This window comes from Citrus clementina, unplaced genomic scaffold (assembly GCF_000493195.1).
Source record: "Citrus clementina cultivar Clemenules unplaced genomic scaffold, Citrus_clementina_v1.0 scaffold_6, whole genome shotgun sequence".
NCBI classification, from domain to species: domain Eukaryota; kingdom Viridiplantae; phylum Streptophyta; class Magnoliopsida; order Sapindales; family Rutaceae; genus Citrus; species Citrus x clementina.
The window spans coordinates 5,834,342-5,856,912 of NW_006262139.1; the positions used below are offsets into that span (position 1 = coordinate 5,834,342).

Sequence of the window (22,571 nt, forward strand, 5' to 3'; positions counted from 1 at the left end):
GTTAATGGTTAACGGCGAACCGTTTGCGAGCAGACAGTCTATAACGGCTAGTTTTTCAGCTCCAACTATAAATAAGCTCATTCAAATTCAAACAAGATTGATCACAACATGACCATTGAGCTTATATTCGAGAATACAATCTTCATAGAGCTTTAAAACACATTCTTGCTTCATCTATTCACACATTGGGCATTGATTTGTAATCTTAAATATTGTGTGAGAGAAAAATAATTTTTAATCTTTTACTCTGAGTGATTGTAAGTGTTGGGATACACTTGAGTTAAGAGATTGGAGATAATCTCTTGTTGTAAAGATTCATTGACACCTTGGAAGTCAAGTGTAAGCATTTGAAGCCTTGGAGGCTTGCTTAGTGAAATCCTCAAGCCCGGAAAGCTTGGAGGCGTGGACGTAGGCGAGGTTGGCCGAACCATGTAAAAATCTCCGTGTTTGAATCTCTTTTCCCTTATCTTTTTATATTGTAATTGATTTAATTGTTATTCCATTAAATTCATTTTAGATTTGCTTGATAATTTGTTTTAGAATCAAATAATTTTTTAGAATCCCAATTCACCCCCCACCCCTCTTGGGTTGTACACTTGTATTTCATCAAGTTCTCCTACTTGGTCTTGTATTCGGAGCCAACTTGGTTTACTATTAATTGAGAATCACACCTGACAATGAGTCTTCCTGCCCAAAAAGCTTTGCATATCCTCAACCAGCAATGATTGTTTCATATTCAGCCTCATTGTTAGAGGCTCTAAAACTGAATTGCAATACATACTAGAGCTTCACTCCTCTAGGGCATATGATGATCAAACCAACTGTACTCCCACACAAATTCAAAGATCTATCTACATAGATATATAGCAACCATCAGGTTTCCAGTGGTTATCTTCTTGTTCAGTTCCCCTAGGGTTCCTTCTCTCCAAAGTCATTGGCAAATTCTACCAAAACATTAGTGATGACTTATGCCTTAATGGCTAAGTGTGAATTGGAATAATCTACTTCTACCTCAATCGCTTCATACCTCACTTGGTTGAAGGCTTTTCTCTTCTATTTAACTTGTTTATAATGCCGATTAACATTAAGTCTGTGGCAAGATACCTCTATACCATGGCATATCTTTATGTGTCCAGCCAAATACATTGTTGAACTCCCGTAGGAAGGTAATCAACTACTCTTTGGTCTCTTTGGTTAGATAGGAACCAACCTTGAAAACCTTCGTCCGGTTACCCTTCTTAATTAGAATTGAGAAGAGGTTTTCTGCTGGCATTCCCTATTTTTCTTCTTTAGAAATTCATGGATCTAACAGCGGTTCAATGAATTCTAGAATTACATAGCAATTATTCCCATTTAGAGCATTCTGGTGATTAATGGAGTTTACTTTCAAAAGCGTATCATCCCTACAAATTGGCTTAGTGCTCAACTTCACAATTCTCTTTCATACATTCCTCTTTCACTTGATAATAGATGCCTAGTCATTTTAAGAGCTAGAGTCACAGAGACCAAGTACTTTTTGCTAGAAATAAGTGATTTACTCATTAGAAGGTATTTAGTAGTTGACCTGCGAGGTTGTGGCATAGCATTGGTAGGCTATTCGCTGATCTCCCTTAATGGTGATCACGAATTTTGGTGTCAGTATTTTCATAGCTACGTAATTGATGGAAACAACTACTCTAGTGGTTACTAGGAATGATTTGTTAAAATGTATATGTTCATTATATTGATTTTGATAATAACAAACTTTAAATGTTCTTGATTAAAATGTTGGAGTTTTCATCAATAAACAATTTCTCAAAAGTCGTTTAATCTTTCTAAATGCGTTCATGAAATATGGATAATCGTTAACTTTAATCGAAAAATCATTCCCTATGAAATTTAGTTAAAACTGTGATTCTAGAAGTAAATGGTGAACTGTTACTTTGAAACGGTTAACCGATAATTGTCAAAGAGGGATAAATCCTTAAACTTGAACCAGTTAGAAAAAACAAACAAGGCAAGTATGCTTTGCAGGTTACTAAAATTAAATGGCGAATCATTAACGGGAAACGACTAACCGATAGTTCCCAAAATGTAATTCTACTCTAACCTTCAACCATTTAGCTAGAACGGATAGCAGAAATTTATTTTGTAGGTCTCTGAAAATTAACGGTAAACTGATAGTCGTAAACGATCAACCTTTTATTTAAAATCCAGCTCCACGATCACTTAGACCAATCAAAAGGGTTAACCGATAACTGTTAATGACAATACAATTTCGGGTAGAAAGTCAAAAACAGTTATTTTTCAACTCCAACTATAAACAAGCTCAATCAAATTCAAAAAAATGTTGATCACAACGTTATCATTGAGCTTATAATCGAGAATACAACATTCATTGAGCTTCAAATTCATTCTTGTTCATTTATTCATACATTAAGCATTGATTTGTAATCTTATATATTATGTGAAAGAAAAGCAAATTTGTAATATTTTTTTTGAGTGATTGTAAGTGTTGGGATACACTTGGGTTAAGAGATTGGGGATAATCTCTGAATGTAAAGGTTGATTGACTCTTAAGAAATCAATTGTAAGTGTTCTTGAAGTCTTGAAGGTTTGACTAATGGAATCCTCAAGCTCGGTGTGCTTGAAGGCGTGGATGTAGGCAATATTTATGTTTGAATCTTTCTTCCCTTATCTTTTTATCTTTTGGTTTATTTATTTATTATTGCTTTGAATTCATTTAAGATTTGCATTAAGTTTTGTTTAAGAATTGCATAATGTTTAGAAACCCAATGCACCCTTAGATATTTTTTTATTTGGTATCAGAGTAAGGTTCTCTTAGTAGGACTTAACCGTCTAGAGTAAAAGACCCATGGCAACCAATATGACTCTACCTTTAGGGAAGGACAATCCACAACTAGACCACCGTTCTTTGACGGTAATGACTACCCATATTGGAAAACTAAGATGAGAATTTACTTACAAGCCTTAGATTACGAAATTTTGGAAGTTGTTTGTGATAGTCCATTCATGCCTATGACTAAAAATGAAGTAGGAGATGATATTTCAAAACCTTCAAGTCAATGGAGTGCATTAGAAAATAAAAGATGTCTTTAAACTCTAAGGCAATGAATGTTTTGTTTTGCGCTCTTAATAAGAAAGAATTTCATAGAGTATTTAGTTGTAAGAGTGCTCAAGATATGAATTATTCTAAATGGAACAAAATGAAAGTGTGTATTCTATGTATACAAAATTTATAGACATAGTCAACACCCTAGGAGCCCTAGGAAAGACTTTTTCGAATAGTGAGAAAGTGAAAAAAATCATTAGGTCACTTCCAAAAGAATGGAGACCTAAGAGGACTACCATTGAAGAAGCCAAAAACTTAAATACTTTACCTATTGATGATTTAATTGGTTCACTCATTTCATATGAAGAAGACTTGGCAGCAGAAAAAAGGCATGAAGATAAGAAGAAAGACATTGCTCTTAAAGCTTCAAAACATGAGAGTGATGAGGAGATAGCTATGCTGACTAGGAAATTCAGAAAATTCTACAAGAAAATTAATGGGCGGAGAAAGTTCAGAAACTTCAAAAATCAAAAGGAGAAGAATGAGCAAATCACTTGCTATGAATGCAAAAAGCCTGGACACATACGGTCTGAATGTGATAACTCTATGAAATGAGAGTTATCAAGGCACTTTTAAACTTAAATCGATATTATTTAGAGAGTAAATAATGTTTTTCTATTGCATTTTTGTTACATTTTGCATAAACATTCATTTTATTTTATTCGTAATAAATCTTGTTTGATTTAGAATAATTTGTGCTTAAATTGTGTGCATAATTGTAGGTTTTCCGGAAGCTCAAGTTTCAATAAAGGAATGCTGATGTAATAGGCTTGCAAAAATAAAGAAAGAACATGGCTACAAAAGAATTAAAACAAATCTGGAACAATGTAGCTGATGTAGCTGTTGTTGTAGCAACCATTGCTATAACAATCTTGAAACAAGGACAGAGAAACTTTCGCGTGGGATACCTGCAAAATCGCGATCTGCAGTTTCCTAATCTGACTTATGCGCACCGTAGGCTTCCGTTTACCCTAATTTTCAATTATAAAAGGAGCACGCATCATATGGAAAGAAAGCGGTGAATTAACATAGAAGAAATCAAGAGAAAAAAAAAGGAAAAAGTAGAATTCAAGCGAGAACAAGTCTGCACCAGTGAAGAAATCTGCAGAACTATTTGGATTCAATTTTCATTATTCTTTATTTATCTCTTTACTTATTCTCTGATTGAGACGATGTATTTCATGACTGATACTTTGATGTTTGTTCTTCTTTTCCAAGTTATGAACTAAATTTGATTGTAATTTAGTGACAAATAATATAAATGGGTTATTGACTGTTCTTATGAGTTGCTACAAGATTACTAAATCATTTTGCTTTAATAGCTTATATTACAATCATTATTTCAGTTGACCTCCCATTTAATGGTTCAAGTTAAGAGAGAGCTATAAAAGGGCCTGTCTTAGTGGAAATTATTAGAGTAATACTTGATCTTAATTTAAGTTTCTTGGATTTAGTTTAACTTGAGTCTCAAAAGGGCCACACTTGAGTTAAGATTTGTGATGAACTAGATATAGGGATTCACCTTGTAGGGTAGAGAGAGTATATGTTCGTAATGCCATATCTTATGTGATATAACAATTAGCCATTGTTAGGTTGCATAACGGTATGAGAATTCCAACAAGCGACAGCTGAGGATGCAAAGTAATTCTGCCCAGTGCTATAGGAGTTGTTGCAGCAACTAGTGTTAGTTTGAACAAAATCGTCAGCACATGAAGAGAGTTTGATCATTCAACTACCTTATTCTTATTGAATTCTTTTTGTGCACACCGTTCAATTTACTTCATTAATGCAATTACTTTATTACGTTGTTAATTTCATTAGTCAATCAACTTTATTTATTTATTTTTAGATAGAATGAAGTTTGCACTATCGTGATTGTTGTACCATTTCTAATAACAACAGTCCTTGTGGAGACGATCTTGAATATTCATCACTTTATTACTTGTTGTATACACTTTCACATTGACATCAATAGAAATTGAGTTAAAATAACCAACAAAATGTCCTCTTCTCAACAAGCTCAAGAAAAAAGCAATAGTAGCCACTTGGGATGATAGCGATGAGGAAATGAGTGAAGATGAAGAACATCATGAAATGACAAATCTATCTCTCATGGCAATCGGGGAAGAATCATTTGATGAACTTGATGAGGTAAGTAATCTTCCAACATATGATGAGTTACATAATGCTTTTAAAGAATTGCATGATGAGTGGATAAAAATTGGTAAGAAGAATACATGCCTTAAAAAGAAAATGCTAGAACTTACAAATGAAAAGGATGCCCTGGAAAAATGCAATAATTCATTGAATGAGAAGCTAAATGAATTAGATTTAGACAATAAAACGTTGCATGATAGGATTGCATCTCTTAAAGGTAAACAAAGTGCTTCATATGAGCATAAAAAATTACATGATGATGAATTGATAAAGGAGAATGAAGTGCTTAAGAAGAAGAATAGTGAGCTAAATGAAATTATGCTAAAATTCACAAATGGGCAAAAGATGTTGGATAACATGCTTAATTAAAAACAAATGTGTGTTTGACAAAAGAGGTATTGGCTATAAGCCAAATTTGAAACAAAAGTATTATAAGAATTACTTTGTGAAAAGTATCTATATTAACAATCAAGTTGTATGTCATTACTGTAATCAAGATGGTCACATGAAAAATAGATGTCCAGTGAAAAGAAATGCATATTATAGTGTGATGGGTTCCAAAAGGAACCATTGCTAACACTCAAGGACCCAAGAAGTTTTGGGTACCTAAAACCTAGAAACTTTTTTCTGCAAGGATCAAAGAAAAGGAAAAATAAGTGATTCTTGGACAATGGATGTTCAAGACACATGACAAGAATTACACTTAGTTTTCAAGTTTTACCAAGATCGAAATGTCGGTAATGTATCCTCTACTCTTATTGAAAATGTGTGCTTGGTTGAAAATTTAAAATAAAATTTGCTTAGCATTAGTCAATTGTGTGATAAGGGTTATAAAGTTGTTTTTTATAAGACTATATGTGTTATTGAGAATGCTTGTGGTGACAAGATATTGTTTGTAGGAAATAGATGTGTTAATATTTATACCATTGATATAGATTGTGCATCTACACATGATAAATATTTTTTCACATTTCATGATGATGATTGGTTATGGCATAGAAGAGTAAGACATGCAAGCATGGATCTAATTTCAAAGATTTCTAAAAATGGTTTAGTTAAAGGTCTTCCAAAAATCGATTTTTAAAAAGATAGAATTTATGAAGCATGCTAATTTGGAAAACATATCAAAACCTCTTTTAAAAGAAAAAATCATATTTCTACTTCAAAACCTCTTCAATTACTTCATATAGATTTATTTGGACCTTCAAGATATGCTAGTTTGAGGGGCATGTATTATGCTTTTGTAATTGTTGACGATTTTTCAAGATACACATGAGTATTATTCTTAGCTAATAAGGATAATGCTCTTGATGCGTTTAAAGTGTTTTGTAAGAAAATTCAAAATGAAAAAGGATATGGTATTGTATGCATTAGAAGTGATCATGGAGGAGAGTTTGAAAATCATGCATTTGAAACATTTTGTAATAATTTAGGCATTGTACATCAATTTTCATCACCCAAAACTATGTTTTAAACCGTGCGTTGATTAAACCTCATCTCTATAAAACTCCATATGAGTTTTGGAAAGATAGAAAACCCAACATTGATTATTTCAAAATTTTTGGATGCAAATGTTTTATTTTTAACAAAAAGGATAATCTTGGCAAATTTGATCCAAAATCCGATATTGGCATCTTTCTTGGGTATTCAAACTCCAGCAAAGCTTATAGAGTTTATAACGAAAGAACTCTAGTAGTGGAAAATTTTATGCATGTTACGTTTGATTAATCTAACCCCTCCTCTGCTAAGAAAGTTGTTGTTGATAATGATGCAGATGAAGCAGTATAAGAAGAGTCATCAAAGGATAACCAAAAGGATGCACCACATGGAAATCAAGAGGAGCAACATGAAGAAATAGAGCAAAATGAAGGTACTTCTCAATCATTCCCTAAAGTGTGGAGGTATATTTCTTCTCATCCTAAAGACTTGATTTTAAGAGATCCCTCACGAGGTGTAACAACTAGATCATCATTTAGAAATACTTGTGAGCATGCTGCATTCATATCTCAAATTGAACCAAAATCATTTACGGATGCGGAAAATGATGAATCTTATATTATAGCAATGCAAGAGGAGTTAAATCAATTTAAGAAAAACAATGTGTGGGAATTAGTTCCTAAACCGGAACATCAATCCATTATAGGCACTAAATGGGTATTTAGAAATAAAATGGATGAATCTGGTGTAGCTGTAAGGAATAAAGCTATATTAGTGGCTCAAGGTTACAACCAAGAAGAGGGAATTGATTTTCATGAAACGTTTACACTTGTTGAGTGTTAGAAAATGTATATTTATAAAGGAGAAAATCCTCATTTTACATTTCAAGTCTTACTAACACCCTTACTTTTATGTATTTAAGCTTCTTGTGATTTAATTATATGTGTTTTATTTTATTAAGTATTTTATATATTTTAGGGGCATCATGGTCATTTCATAATGAACGAGAAATCAGACGGCAAAATGGACATCACTTTTGAACTCAGGACAGTCGAAAACCTTAGGAGGAGCATAAAAGGAAAAATGTCGTTGTTCACATGTATGGTACTATTCATATGTACGGTATTATCTACGTTACTGTTCACGACATTGTTCACATAAACGGATCGATGACATGGCATTGACCGATGATGTGGCATTGACTGATGAGGTGTCACGATTCCATTGGAGAAAATTCTTATGCACTGTTGATCGGTGACGTGGCAGCATGTTGTGGACCAAAAATTGCGCGTACGGTACATGCATATACACAGGATTATTTTCAATCAAACCGCATCACTGTTCAACCCAGTTGACTGTTCAAACCGCGTGGTCAAACCGCGTACTGTTGACTGATGACGTGGCGTAACCCTGAGCGTCCAAACTGTTTTTAATCCGATGGCCATGATTTACTCAATGTATCTATAAAAGGGGGCCTCCCCCCCCCCCCAATTTTGGCATCTCTGAATCTATTTTTGGACTCCATTTTCTGTAATTCCTTCTTCATCTTGTATTTTCTACCTATTATAATAAATTTCCATTTTACCCCTAGTTCAATTATAAGTAGCTAATTTTCTTTCAAGCTTGGGTTGAAAGTGAAATCTCAACATGTGTCATGGGCTTTATTTGGTAAATTTATTTTCTCTTCCCCTCTAATTTTTGTGGATGTTTTGACTTCTCGTCGACAAATAATAATAATCTTGTCTAGATACCGTCCTGGTTTCATCGGCTTCCTAATACAAGGTTATTATTATTTGGCACGATAAACCCTTAGCACCATATTGATTAGAGTGTCGTTCATGAGGTGTGGATTCCCCCCTCATGATTTAATTGGCACTAATAAGGAATATTTAACTCATGGTGCATGTTGATGCGGATCTAGATACCCAAGTGCGTCATTTCAATAGATTTCACTTCAATTTATTCTCGTCATTTCAATTCCAATTTTAGGATAATCAAAGTCACTTTCACCACAAATCCAACCACCCTCATACAAAATTAATTCTAAATATAATTAAAATCCACCTCCTCGTGGGATCGACACTCGTCACCATTAATTTATTCTACAATAGATTCGTGCACTTGCGAGTTCAATAAAATTTGCACAATAAGTTTATGGCGCTGTTGCCGGGGAGGTAAGTTATTTTAATTTGTAAAATTAATTTTTGTAAAAAAAATTTAATTTAGTTATTTTTCTTGTAATTTTTTTAATTTAAAAAAAAGAAAAAAAAAGAGTGAATTTACATTTTGAGCTAAGAAATTTTTTTTCTCTCTTCTTTAAAATTCTGTAATTTAACTTTCAAGTTATTTTTCTTTGTAATATATTTTTTTGTTTATCTTATTAATTTATTTTTAGTTAATTTATTTCACGTATTTGTTTTAGTGTGCTTTAATAGAAAGGTTGTAACAGCGTGATAAGGTTAGTACCGCAATTTCTCATTCTTCTTTATTTTTATTTGTTTTGTTCCCATTTTTTGTGTTCCTTGCATGCATGGTCGAAGGTCATTATTACCTAATCTTGAACCTATAGATCTTGAACTTGAAAAAATACTTCGCACTCACAAACATGTTGTAATTAAAGATAAAAGTGAAATGGATTTACAACAACAACAAGCACCACATGAGAGGCCATTTAAGGACTACTTTAGTCCCTTAGCTAATTTAAGCACATCATACATAAGATACCTAAATGTAGCTGCTAGGAGTTTTGAATTAAAATCTAGTGTGCTAAATTGTCTCCCAACATTCTATGGCCTAAAAAATGAGAACCCATATAATCATTTGAATGATTTTCATGCTGTTTGTCAAACATTTAAAAATGAGAATTTTTCAGATGATGATGTTAAACTTAGACTATTCCTATTTTCTTTAAAGGATAGAGCTCATTCACGGCTCAATACATTGCCTGCTAATAGCATTACATCATGGGAACAAATGGTTAAAAAATTTTGAATAAATATTTTCCAATGCATAAAACCAATGTTATTCGTAGGAAATTTCAGAGTTTACCCAGAGAGAAGACGAGCAGTTTTTCGAAACATGGGAGCGATTCAATGGGTTACTCTTGAAGTGTCCACATCATGGGTACGAGAAATGGCACCAATGCCAATACTTTTTAGAGGGATTATTGCCGAATGTGCAAGAATGGCTAATGGCAACAAGTGGAGGAGAGCTAATGTCAAAAAGTGCATTAGAGATTTGGGAATTCTTCCAGCGACAAGCAGATAATTCCCAACAACGGAGTCGATTGCTCAGGAATACTAAAAGAATTAAAGGAGTGAATGAGGTTCACATTGGCGAGTCAAGTTCAGGAATTAAAAAAGTCAAAGAAATGGTTGAAGGTATTTCTCGACAAATAGCATCGTTAATGCCTGCTAAATCAACAGAACCACATGACCATGACTCATACTCAGATCAAGCCAATGTCATAGGTGTAATGAGAAAACCATCAAATTACAACCCATACTCCAACACATATAACCCTGGATGGAGAGACCACCCCAATTTTTCATGGTCTCAAGAATTCCAACAGAATCGACCAGCAGCTCCAGCTCCACCAATGCAACTAATTCCCTAAGTTCCTCAAGCCTCTCAGCCACCATTTAGACCATACAATCAGAACCAGAATTACTCTCAACCCAGAACATAGGAGGATTCATTCCAGAATTTTAATAATGTTACTCACTCCACGATTGAGCAACAGAACCGCACCATTGATGAACTACGAAATGAGATGAGAGCAGGCTTCAACTCACAAGCCCAATCAGTTTCAAGCCTCGAGAAGATGGTGGAACGGCTTGCTTCTTCAGTTCAGACCTTGGCAATGACTGTTGAGAAAGGCAAATTTCCAAGTCAACCAATGTCTAATCCTAAAAGAGTGCATGAAGTAAGTACCAGTTCACCACAGCAGCACGAAGAGGTCAAAGCCGTCATGACCTTGCGAAAAGAAAAAAAGTCGATAACAAAGTGGAGATGCCAGTGACAAAAGAAAATCAAATTGTACCTGTGAATGTTGAGGACTCACCATCGGAAGAGAAAGAAGAAACCAACCCACGAAAATATGTTCCCAAAGCTCCACTTCCTCAGAGGTTAGCTAAAGGAAAGAAGGGAAAATCCACAGGTGAGATTCTTGAAATCTTCAAACAAGTAAGTGTTAACATCCCTTTGCTTGATGCTATAAAACAAGTTCTATCTTATATCAAGTTTCTTAAAGACCTTTGTACAAAAAATATAAATATTTATGTTCAAAAGAAGGCATTTTTAACAGAAAACGTTAGTTCTATACTCCAACACAAAATTCCTCTAAAATGCAAAGACCTAGACTCCCCCACTATCTCATGTAGTATAGGGAACAACACAATTGAGAATGCTTTGATGGATTTAAGAGCTAGTGTAAATCTGTTGCCTTATTCAGTATTCATGAAACTTGGACTGGGAGAATTACACCCAACTCCAGTGGTGTTACAACTTGCAGATCGGTCCACGAAAATACCTCGTGGTATTGTAGAGGACGTGCTTATCCAGGTAGACAAGTTTTATTTTCCTGTTGATTTCATTGTAATTGATACTCAACCAATACAAGATTCAAGGACGCACATTCCCATTATCCTAGGCCGACCTTTCTTGGCAACTGCCGATGCTCACATTCAATGCAGGACTGGAAATATGCAGTTGTCCTTCGGCAACATGATTATTTTTAGCATTTTTTAGGGTGAAATTGTAATTTTCGTTTTGGGGGTAAAATGGTCATTTTTTTAAGTTTCCGTTAGTTTTCTTAACGGATTCCAAACGGAAGTGGAAAAGTGAAACAAAATGCAACTTTAGGTGGATTTTAGCCAAAAAATGAAGGAATTGTATATTTTTGAAAAAGGTGTAAAAAACGGGTGGACGGTGGATATTTTCCCATGAAATTATCTTGGAATGTATAATTTGTTGGCAAAATATTAAAACAAATGTGCAAAATCATGGATAAAATAAACAGATAACCATGTTGAAATAAACGGTGTACCATTTAAATCCAGAAACAAGGATGTGATATCCGCAAATTATCAACAAACCATTTGTTGAAAATGGTAAACCGATTAAAAATAGAGAGCTCACTGAAATTTACTACTTCATCGTTAATGACTACCCGTTAACCATTTTCTACTAAGTTCTCTTTGGAATTTATCGGCTCAACGATTACAGAAAATGGCTCGCCGTTTTCATACGATATAAATTATTCCAATATTTTCTTCTTCGGTTTCATTTAGCCTCTCATCGTTTTCTCCATTGACGCGAAACCGAAGCTTTCTTTCTCTCCAATCCATCATTTTTCTTGCATTTTCTTGCCAAATCACTCTGTTAGAATCATTTCTAATCATCATTAGACAACTTTTACTGATTCAAAACATCAAATTAAGCCCCAAATTCAAATTTCTGAAATTAAAACCCTAAGAGCAGCCGAACGGATTTCTTTGATCTTGGCCAGATTTTTGTCCTCTTTTGGCCAAATTGAACCTCCCAATCATTTCCTCTACTCTCTCTTAACCCTTAAATCGATTATATTTCCTCCATTTTCATCTTTTTCAAATTTTCCCCACTTCTTTCAGTGTATCCATGGCTAACTCGTCTCGTCGAACTCGGAAGAGAAAAGCTGCTCCCAGTAGGACTCCTATACCTCCATATGAAACCTCTGAATTCAAAAGAATTCATTTCCCCACAGCTCCGTTGGCCAAGCGCTTCGAGGACCACTTCATAAGATGGAAGGTACTTGACTCTTATGTTGTGGATATAAAAAACTTTAGAGAGTTGATTGTTTGCAGTAGAAGTGTTAGGAATATGCTACTACCTTGGGAGTCGGCTATAGATTTTAGGGATATTATCATTCGTATACCTTATAGATGCTCTGTTATCAAAAATACTACAACACTTTGAGGGTGTATCAATTGTCCACCAAAATTGACAAAAGTTATCTGCCAACTACCAAACAGTTAGCTGCCGTTTGAAAGTTAACGGAATAATAGTGAATTGACGATTTTACCCTTGAAAATTATCACTTGTATACCCTTAAATTCTTTTATTATCACTTGTATACCCTGAAATTATCACTTGTATCATATGAAAAGACCAAATTACCCATGTGGAGTTATCCTATTTAAACGGTAAGTAACAGTTTGGTAGACGGCAGATACATTTTGTCAACTTAGGGTGGACGATTGATACACCCTCAAAGTGTTATAGTATTTTTTATAATAGAGCATCTATAGGGTATATGAATGATAATTTTCCTAGATTTTAATGATAGAGTTTATCCTAATCTAGTCCGTATTTTCTATTCAAACATGGAAATTTCTGCAAATCGATTAGATACGATAATTACTCATGTTGGGGGTATTCCTATTGAATTTGATGTTAAGGATAAACAACATCCTGGGAATTTCGAATACTGGTCATAAGATCTATACATCTAGAAAAGCACTTTCGTTTGCTAATTTTACTCATCATGTTGGTGTTCGAAACATTTGTCGGCTTCTGGATCTTACTAGTGACATTTATGCTCTTCCTTTACGGTCACAATTATTGCCTCTACAAGTTCAAATCCTCCACATTATTAAGTAGCATATTATTACTCCTAGGAAGGTCATTCCAATGAGGTAACGAGGATGGATGTAGCGTTATTGGACAATCTCATTGCGGGGAAACCTTAATACCTTGGGTATGTCATTTTGAGACACATGCTGAGTACCCCTGCGATTAACCACTGCTTCCTCCTTAATGGCAGTATCATCTCTAAAATACTACGGCACTTCCAAGTGCCTCTTCGGGATGCCGTGCATAAGGAGACTAAACGGATTGGTCCGGAAGCCATGACTAGCATTGGCTTTTCTCGGAAGAACGACGAATGACTCAAGACCTCCAACTCCAAGAACTGAGATACTTTGGTTGCTCCAAAAGATTATCGGATACTTAATGATATTTATTCCCCTGATCAGCTTCCCGACTATAGGCTAAGAGCTCGCACTCCACCTCCTCCTTATTGATCTGTACCCCAGTTTCCAGCTGATTCCGACACTGAGGAGCGTGAGATGGATACTGATCATCCTCTAGCTCCCGAGCAGCCTTCAGCTCCTGTGCAGCCACCAACTTCGGACACTCTGCAGAAGTTGGTTGATGATGTTTGCTGACTTTCCAAGCAGCAGTAGTAGATCCTCGACCAAATTGGATGTCCTCTACATGCAACAGCAGCAGCTCCAATCCAAATTTCAGACCTTGCAAGAGCAGTGTATAGACCGGTAGCTCGAACTCATTGCTGGACAACGCACCCTCCTTCGCTATTTTGGATATGACCCTGGCAGTTCATATTCGTAACCTCCCTCTTAGTTTCTGGCTTTTTTTTCCCACATACATTTCATGTTATGTTTATATGTCTTTTTTGACATATATATTTCTGCTTGGATTGCATAACGCTTTCTTGATGATTTTGATGATGGATAGTTATGTGTGTGGATTGATGAATTGCGGGAGTTGTTGGGTTGTGCAACTTGTTTAAGCTTATATAGAAGCGTTTTAACCATGTTTTATATTTAAGGATATGTTCATTTTTCAGGGGAGACTCTGCCGAAATTTTTGCTTGCATAAAATGGGTAATAACTTCATCTTGCTATTTTTTTTACTAATCATGTTCTAATTATTCTTTTCTATCTTTTCTTTTTTATGATGAAGGGGGAGATAAATATCATATGTCTTTTGAATCTTGAAAAATTTTCAATAATATGTTTTTAAAAAAAATTATATTGGCTAAAATTTGTTTTTTGGTTAAAAATGTAATTGGCCATACATTTAGGGGGAGTAAAATATTAGAAGAGTTTGTCATTATAAAAAAAAAGGGAGAATGTTAACATGTATATGTTCATTAGATTGATTTTGATGATAACAAACTTTAAATGTTTTTTATTAAAATATTAGAGTTTTCATTAATAAACAATTTCTCAAAAGCCGTATAATCTTTCTAAATATGTTTATGAAATATGGATAATCGTTAACTTTAATCAGAAAATCATTATTTGCGAAATTTGGTTAAAATTGTGATTCTGGAAGTAAACGGTGAATCGTTTACTTTGAAACGGTTAATCGATAATTTTTAGAAAGGGATAAATCCTTACACTTGAACCAATTAGCAAAAACGGACAAGGCAAGTGTGCTGGGCATGTTACTGGAATTAAACGGCAAACCATTAACGGCAAACGGCTAACCAACAATTTCCATAACGTCATTCTATGTTAACCTTCAATCGTTTAGTAAGAACGAATAGCAAAAATTTATTTTGCCCGTCTCTGGAAATTAACGATAAACCGATAATGCCAAATGGTCAACCGTTTATTTAAAATTCAACTCACCGGTCACTAGGACCAGTCAAAACAGTTAATCGATAACTATTAACGGCGATGCGATTTCGGGCAGAAAGTCAACAACTGCTATTTTTCAACTCCAACTATAAATAAGCTCAATCAAATTAAAAAAAAAAAAAGGTTGATCACAACGTTATCATTGAGCTTATAATTGAGAATACAACATTCATTGAGCTTCAAATTCATTCTTGTTCATTTATTCACACAATAAGCATTGATTTGTAATCTTATATATTGTGTGAAAGAAAAACAAATTTGGAATCTTTGTTTTGAGTGACTATAAGTGTTGGATACGCTTGGGTTAAGAGATTGGAGATAATCTCTTAATGTAAAGGTTGATTGACACCTAAGAAGTCAATTGTAGGTGTGCTTGGAGGCATGGACATAGGCAAAGTTAGCCGAACCACGTAAAAACCTTTGTGTTTCAATCTCTCTTCCCTTATCTTTTTATATTTTGGTTGATTTATTTATTATTACTTTAAATTCGTTTAATATTTGCTTTAACTTTTATTTAAGAATTGCATAATTTTTAGAAACTCAATTCACCCCCTTCTTAGGTTGCTTAGTTATTATTTCATGATTGGCCCAAAATGACATTATAAGCTCATGGGTTATCTACCACTATAAAATTGACCATATGGACCACCTTATAAGGGGTCATATCCAGTGAATTGGAAGGATAACTATCCTTTGGACACCAAATTTCACTAATAAAGCCAATCAAAGGGGCGTTGTTAGTAGTTATCCGAATTGATTCAAGAGTAAGCTGATCTAGCACCTCGTTAAAGTAACACCCACCAAACTTTCCGCGTCAACCAAAGTCTGAACTACTCTGTCCGCTCCAATCTTCAGGATGATGAATAAGCCATCATCGCGTAGATAGACCACATCTTCTGCTTGTTGCTCGTTAAACATAATTAGGACTCGATGTTGGGCTGCTAGAGGTGAGCCCTAGTTGGACGTGTTAACTTCTTTTCTAACAACAATATCCCTCACATAAGTTTTGATTGACCTTCTTAAACTATCAGCAAGTGTGGGTTTTCTGCTATTATACCCACATAAATACCCTTTTTGAGATCGCGAGGCTGTTTTTCATCAAGGCTCTTCTTTCGAGGTTATTTCCCTTTAGCTTCCTTCATGAACTTTCGAGTATCTCTCATTCCAGCATCAAACTCCTTTAAGTACCCATTGATAATCAATGCCTCTTTCTCATTTTACAATTGAAAAAATTCAGTGGTATTATACCTAAAGTCTTTATGCACCTCACGATACTTAAAACTTCTCTTCATATTGGATATTTTTTTATTGGCTAATGAGGCCTCAAAAGATTGTTATCGTAGATGTAGTAGAAAATATGCTCCAGTAACTTGTTTAAAGGGTTGTAGGAGTTATATGGCGACTTTTCTAGTGGCTTTTCGCTTTCACAACGCTCTTCCTGAGGGCATACGGGAATTCTAGACATGTGCTAATAATAGAATCCTCGACCCCATCCTCCAAGTTGCTAGGGTTGGCACATTAAAAATGCCTTATTGGAGTTTGCCTCTTGTTTTTTAGAGTGATCCTTGATCTTTGTTGTATTAAGCTTGTTTTTTTTAGAGTTTGAGTTGGTATTTATCTTTATATTCATTCTGCTGCTCTAGCCTCTCCTTATATCAATGGCTCAGCTTTCTGAAAGGACCTTCTCTCTCCTTAAAAATTCTTTGTGAAATTAGCCAACATCTTCTTATAACCAAAGGCTCTAGTGTGGAGGACCTCTTAATGAAAACGATCAACAAAGGAGGCTAGTGATAAAAGCTAGTTTCGAGGAAGACTTCTCCTAATAACAAGCATAGCAAAACTTGTGGGTGGATTCGGAGAGTAGCTAATCAATGCTAACTATGCTTTTTGTCTTGAAGGACCAAAATTAGGATTTGGCTTGACCTATGAGAGTGTTCGTAAACATACGGCACATGGCATTTTCCCCAACTCCCTTTATAAGCATTTGATCTATGTATAGCTCAGTATGCTTAATGGGGTCGAAAGTAACCTCATATTGTCGATCTGAGGCATGTTGAATTCAGTAAAGAGATTTTCTCCATGAATTTCCACTAGTGAACGGCGATTGATACACAATTAGTGCTTGATCCCTAACATTGGAGCTATATTTCTAGGAGAGTTTTCTCATTTGTTCCTCCGACAAAGACATCTTGTCAAGGATTCCTAGAGGTATCCTCAAATTATCATAGGAATCTTCCTTATCATAGGAAGATCTCTCAGTGTTGACCTTATCCCGTAAATTTTCAATCGGTTGTTTTCCACTCTTTCGCCCCATGCTGCCATTGGATCTACTATTGGCAGTGGATCTTTCATCATTAGAGCAAGCAGACTGGACTTTTGATTTAGCTATGGCGAGATTGAGCTGCTTGCTTGGTTCTGGGGCCTTTTGGTATTGGATGACAAGTTTGTCACCTAAGGCTTGTGTGGTGGTTTGTTTACTTGGACCACCTTTTAGGTTTTAAACTTGCAAGGCAATAGCACGATAAATCTTATTGGCAAACTCATCAAAGTGCCTCTTAATGAGAAACTCTTCACTATGGTGAATACTAGTTGAGGTTTTTATGGTCTTTTCCTTGTCCATTTTTGTTATCTTCTTCATATGTTCTATAGTTGGTTCATTTTCATAATCATTATCTTGCTCAATGATAGCAAGGTTGTCATTGGAGAAATGATCATCTTCCATCTTGTACCAAATATAAAACAAAATAACTCGGCAACCATTGTGGAGCTTTTTATTGCGCTTCCCACCAAAATGGCGCCAAGTGTTTTGGTGGGATTTTGGATGACTACAAATAAAACAAGTGTGTGGTTTAAAAGTGAGTAGAAGGGAGAGAGGTTGCCCTGTTATGTTTAGAGGTACTCTATCACAAGACAGGGGGTTAGTTGTGTGGGTGTGTATTTGATGATAAAATGAGAAATAAGATATGAAAATGAGGATGAAGATCGCCAAACTTGAGCTAGACATACCACATTTAACCATGGACATTTGTGGTATCAAGTACACGTTTTGCCAAATAATAATAATCATACTGTAGATAATGTGGCAAGACTGTCTACTAAATAACTTATATAAATTTTTTGTCAACATTGAGTCAAGGTGATTCCAGTTTCTCACTAATAGAAATAATGTAAAGTGTTCATCGTACCAAACAATAATAATCTTGTGCTAAGGAGTCAGTATACTGTATAAAATCTAGAGAAGATCGTTACTGTTTGTTAACGATAAGTCAAAACAACCCAAATTAATCAAACAGAGAGAAAGTAAACTTACCAAATTAAGCCTATGGATAATGTTAAGGCTTCACCTTCAACTAAAAATTGAAACTAAATTAGTCACTCATATTTGAACAAGGGGTAAAATGGTAATTTTATTAAAGTACATATAAAATCAAAAATCCGCTGTCGAATTAAGAGGAGTCCCTTATTTGTAAATACAGCAAGTAAATCAGGGTCATTAGATAAAAATAATTCAGACGCTTAGGATTACGCCACATGGCAAGCTCTGATTAGATAAAACATATCATCAAGGTTGTCTTTCCGTATATGTTCACATATCGTATGCACATTTTTTGGTACACTAATATGCTGCCACGTTAGCAGTCAATACAAAAGTCAATTTTTTGGTCCAATAATGTGCCAACACGTCATCTTGGTTAGTGCCACATCAACATTTTCGATTTAATAAAATGCTGCCACATCATCGGTCAACATTGTCATGTCATCAATCAATGCCACGTTAGCTAGGCCCCACTAAAATTTTTAATTTACATTTTTGCCCTTTATGCCCTTCTTAAGGTCTTTAGCTATTCTGAGATAAAAAATATTATTCTTTTTACTGCCTGACCTCTTGTTAATCATGAAATGACCAAAATACTCCTGAAATATATAAAATACTTAAATTATAACAAAACACGAACAAACAAAGTTTAAAGGACTTAAATATATAAAAGTAGAAATGTTAGTAAGACGTGGAGCGCAAAATGATGATTTTACCCTTTATAAATATACATTCTCTAGCACTCAACATTCAGCGTCAATACCAATCAAAAGATTACTATGGAATAAATAGATGAAAGAAGAAAGAAACGATTGTGCATTAAATGTAAGGAACAATTGGTTTTAGATGTCGTTGTTAAAAATTATTTGTGATTTAAACTTGCTTTAATGATAATGATGCTCATAAAGATATGGAAATTATTGATGGAGCTCCTAAAAATTCATTGCCACTGTAATTATCTTCTGGGAAATTAATTTTAAGCATTTAAGCTTAAGGACACGGTTGTTTTTTTAAGGGGGAAGTAGTTATTAGGGACACGAATATGTATTTGGTTTGGTCTAATTAATGTTTTAATTCTTATAATTGTCTACAAAAGTTAGTGGATAACTTGTAGTCCTTGTCTAATGCATTTTGCTTCTTTATTATCATAGGAAGTGGTAGTACTAAGGAGTAGTTACAACTCTTTAGCTACTTTTTAAGGGATTTGAATGTTGTAATTTTAGCTATTTATTCTAAGCCATTATTGAATAAAGACAAGTTTCATTCAAATAATCAAAAATTACCTAAAGTCACAGGTTCTTTTATTAACTTGACAAATTTCAATTGTTTTTTCTTTTCCACAATATATTCCAGTAAACAAAAGAGGAGTAAAGCATAGTACTTACTTAGGCCTACTCAGGATGAAACTGCCAACACTAATATGATATAATGACTATAAAGTAAAATGAAATTCAAATTGTGGTTCTTCCTTGAGCTATATGATAGATGATGACTTTTTTGTCATTAACTTGTTGAAATGCAAATCCCATTTGAGAGAGATTATTCAGTAGCAAATTTGCATTATTGAAATGCAGGCCAACTAAGCCAACATCCACTGCAGCCTAGAGTTAGTCCAAAGATATGAATTTATTCTTAAAAATTTAGAATATTAAATCATACACTATCGTGTTTTCAATAAGAGCACAAGCAATCTACGCCAGTCACAAACGAAGTTCTAGAGTATTTACTCTAGCAGGAAACAAAATTATCTTTTTAAGTCCTAACTCAAGGTGTTAAAACAACTACAAAACATTCCACCACTTACTTAAACCATTTGTATTGATTTTTTAAAGAGCACTTAATCAATACATGTCTACCTTTATTGTTAAGAAGCATTAGTCTTAAGGAACATTATCAATAGACTGGTTCTAACGGTAATTAAAGCAGACTATGAGACCATGTTTCTGTCCTCATAAGGATATAATCAAGAGAAAACAAAAGGATACCTACCATCAACCAAAATTCAATTTGTTGGATTAACCTTCAGATGTCTCAGAACTTCCAAATAAAAAGCAGATTAGGTTTCCTCTTTTCTGATAGAAGCAAACCAAAGATCTATAGAAGGAGAGAGAAACAAACAGATATGGAAATCACATGGGGTGGCTCAAACACAGAACCTTTTAGTCAAATTAACTCTAATACCATGTTAAGTTGGCACTACACCCAAAAGCTTAAGTTGTTAGGCAGGAGACCAACAATAGTGTTATGTTCAAACATCCTCTCCTCTTTTAAGGTTTGTTGGAAAAACAATTCTTCCATATTAGAACAACATTACACAATTGTTCCCCAAATTAGGCGAGAATCATTCGTATGATGTGGGATACTTGGCAACATCCAATAAATCTGAAGTGAAGCATCGACAAAAGTTAAAGTTGGCCAATGACTCTCTAAGTTAGAAGCGAACTTAGGAATTTTTATTACTTTGCACTAATTCATAAATTTATGATAAATATTTATGTGAATTTCAGTTCATGTCAAGAAGTAAAAATAACACATATATCAAGAAACGTGATATCAAAACTCTTAGTAAAATACATATATTTAAGAAATGAATGACAACAATACAACTAATAAACTCATAATAAAATGTACATCAAAAAAATTATTTATGAATTTTTTTTATTTTAGTGATAGAGAATGTGAGGTACATGAATAATTTTGACTTAATGGAAAGAAAAAGAATAAGTATGACTGTGAAGGAAATAAATCATGAAATTATGAAAATTTTGTTAATTGCTACTATATTATTATGTAATGCTGAGGATCTCAACATTTAAATCCTAACTGATGTGGCTTTAATCAATTAGATAGTATAATAGAGTAATAAGTAATCTTCGATTTATTATATAACAAATGAGTGACATATAGTATTGAGATTCAAGTTGAGACTTAAATATTGATATCTCTGGCATTATCGCTTTAGTTAAAATAAAGGATTTGCTTATTGTAAAATTACTCCTAAGGAAATGTTGTAATATAATGGCATACTTGTTTTTTTCCAATTAGACCAAACCACAATATTTTTATAATAATTTAAAAGCAGTACTAACATTTTAGCCTCCTAATGATTTCAATTTATTTAATAAATATAGAATTGAATCATTTTATGTAATAGGTCTCCAACTCTAATTGAAAAAAAAATTGAATTGGAAATATACTTGAAAATAAACCAAAATTCTATTATTTTATGAAAAAATATACAAAAATTAAAAGGTATAAGCAAAATTTTCTAGGGCTAGGTCTAGACATATAGGTCTACCTTTGTTCTAAGCATAGTAGCATAATCTGAACTGGGAAAACTACTACATCTTTAGTCACAAGTTACAACGCAAATTATGCTCAACTTCATCTAACATGCAAAATATGTCACCAAGTATAAGAGAAAATAAAACATTTCAAGCAGCCACGTCTCCATTGTTTGACATGCAGGACTTGACTGCTTATTATGGGGCCTAGCATGACCTGAAGCCTGAATTCATTCTTACAAACCATTCCATTTCAATATTTGCTAATGCTGCAAGGTTATTTTGTCTTAAAATAGCTAGGATCTCAGATAAAGCAACATTAACACAACAAAGATAAGATTATCCACGAATTTCTAGTATAAACAACGCAATGCTTGACTGATTATCTTCATAGTTAATTCAACAACCCTCAATTCATATAAAAGTGTTGAAACTCAACAATATAGCAAATTGTGGATGATTTTGATCAAAAAGAAAAAATTAAAAATTAAAAACTTTGTACTCGAGCATTTACCCAACATTGGAACCCAAACACATACATATGAACAACTAAAACTAAGAGAAATAGAGAGTGACTAAATAACTTCAAACACTATTTGTTGAACCACCAATAACACATGAACAAAATGTCCATGATAAGTAAGTTGAGATTTTTTACTTGTCTTGAATTATTTTCTACTTACAAGATAAAATTTGAAAAAAGGTTGATTACCCATTTTATTGCCTAAGCATCCGTTTAATAAAACTAAAAATCCAGTGCTGAAATTTTGGCATTGAAAGCTGATAGTATTGAATCTTAGTTTTAAAGTTCTATTGATGACACTACTATGATGCAATGA

General features: G+C 34.0%; 1 non-coding gene and 1 pseudogene across 1 annotated transcript; one reads left to right on the forward strand and one right to left on the reverse strand.

The window, feature by feature from the left end:
• LOC112097308 overlaps positions 1-22,571 on the forward strand; it is a 200,098-nt pseudogene that overhangs the window by 104,938 nt on the left and 72,589 nt on the right.
• LOC112097504 lies at positions 9,730-9,832 on the reverse strand. The gene has a single exon (XR_002905036.1). It is a non-coding gene; the product is annotated as a small nucleolar RNA R71 (small nucleolar RNA).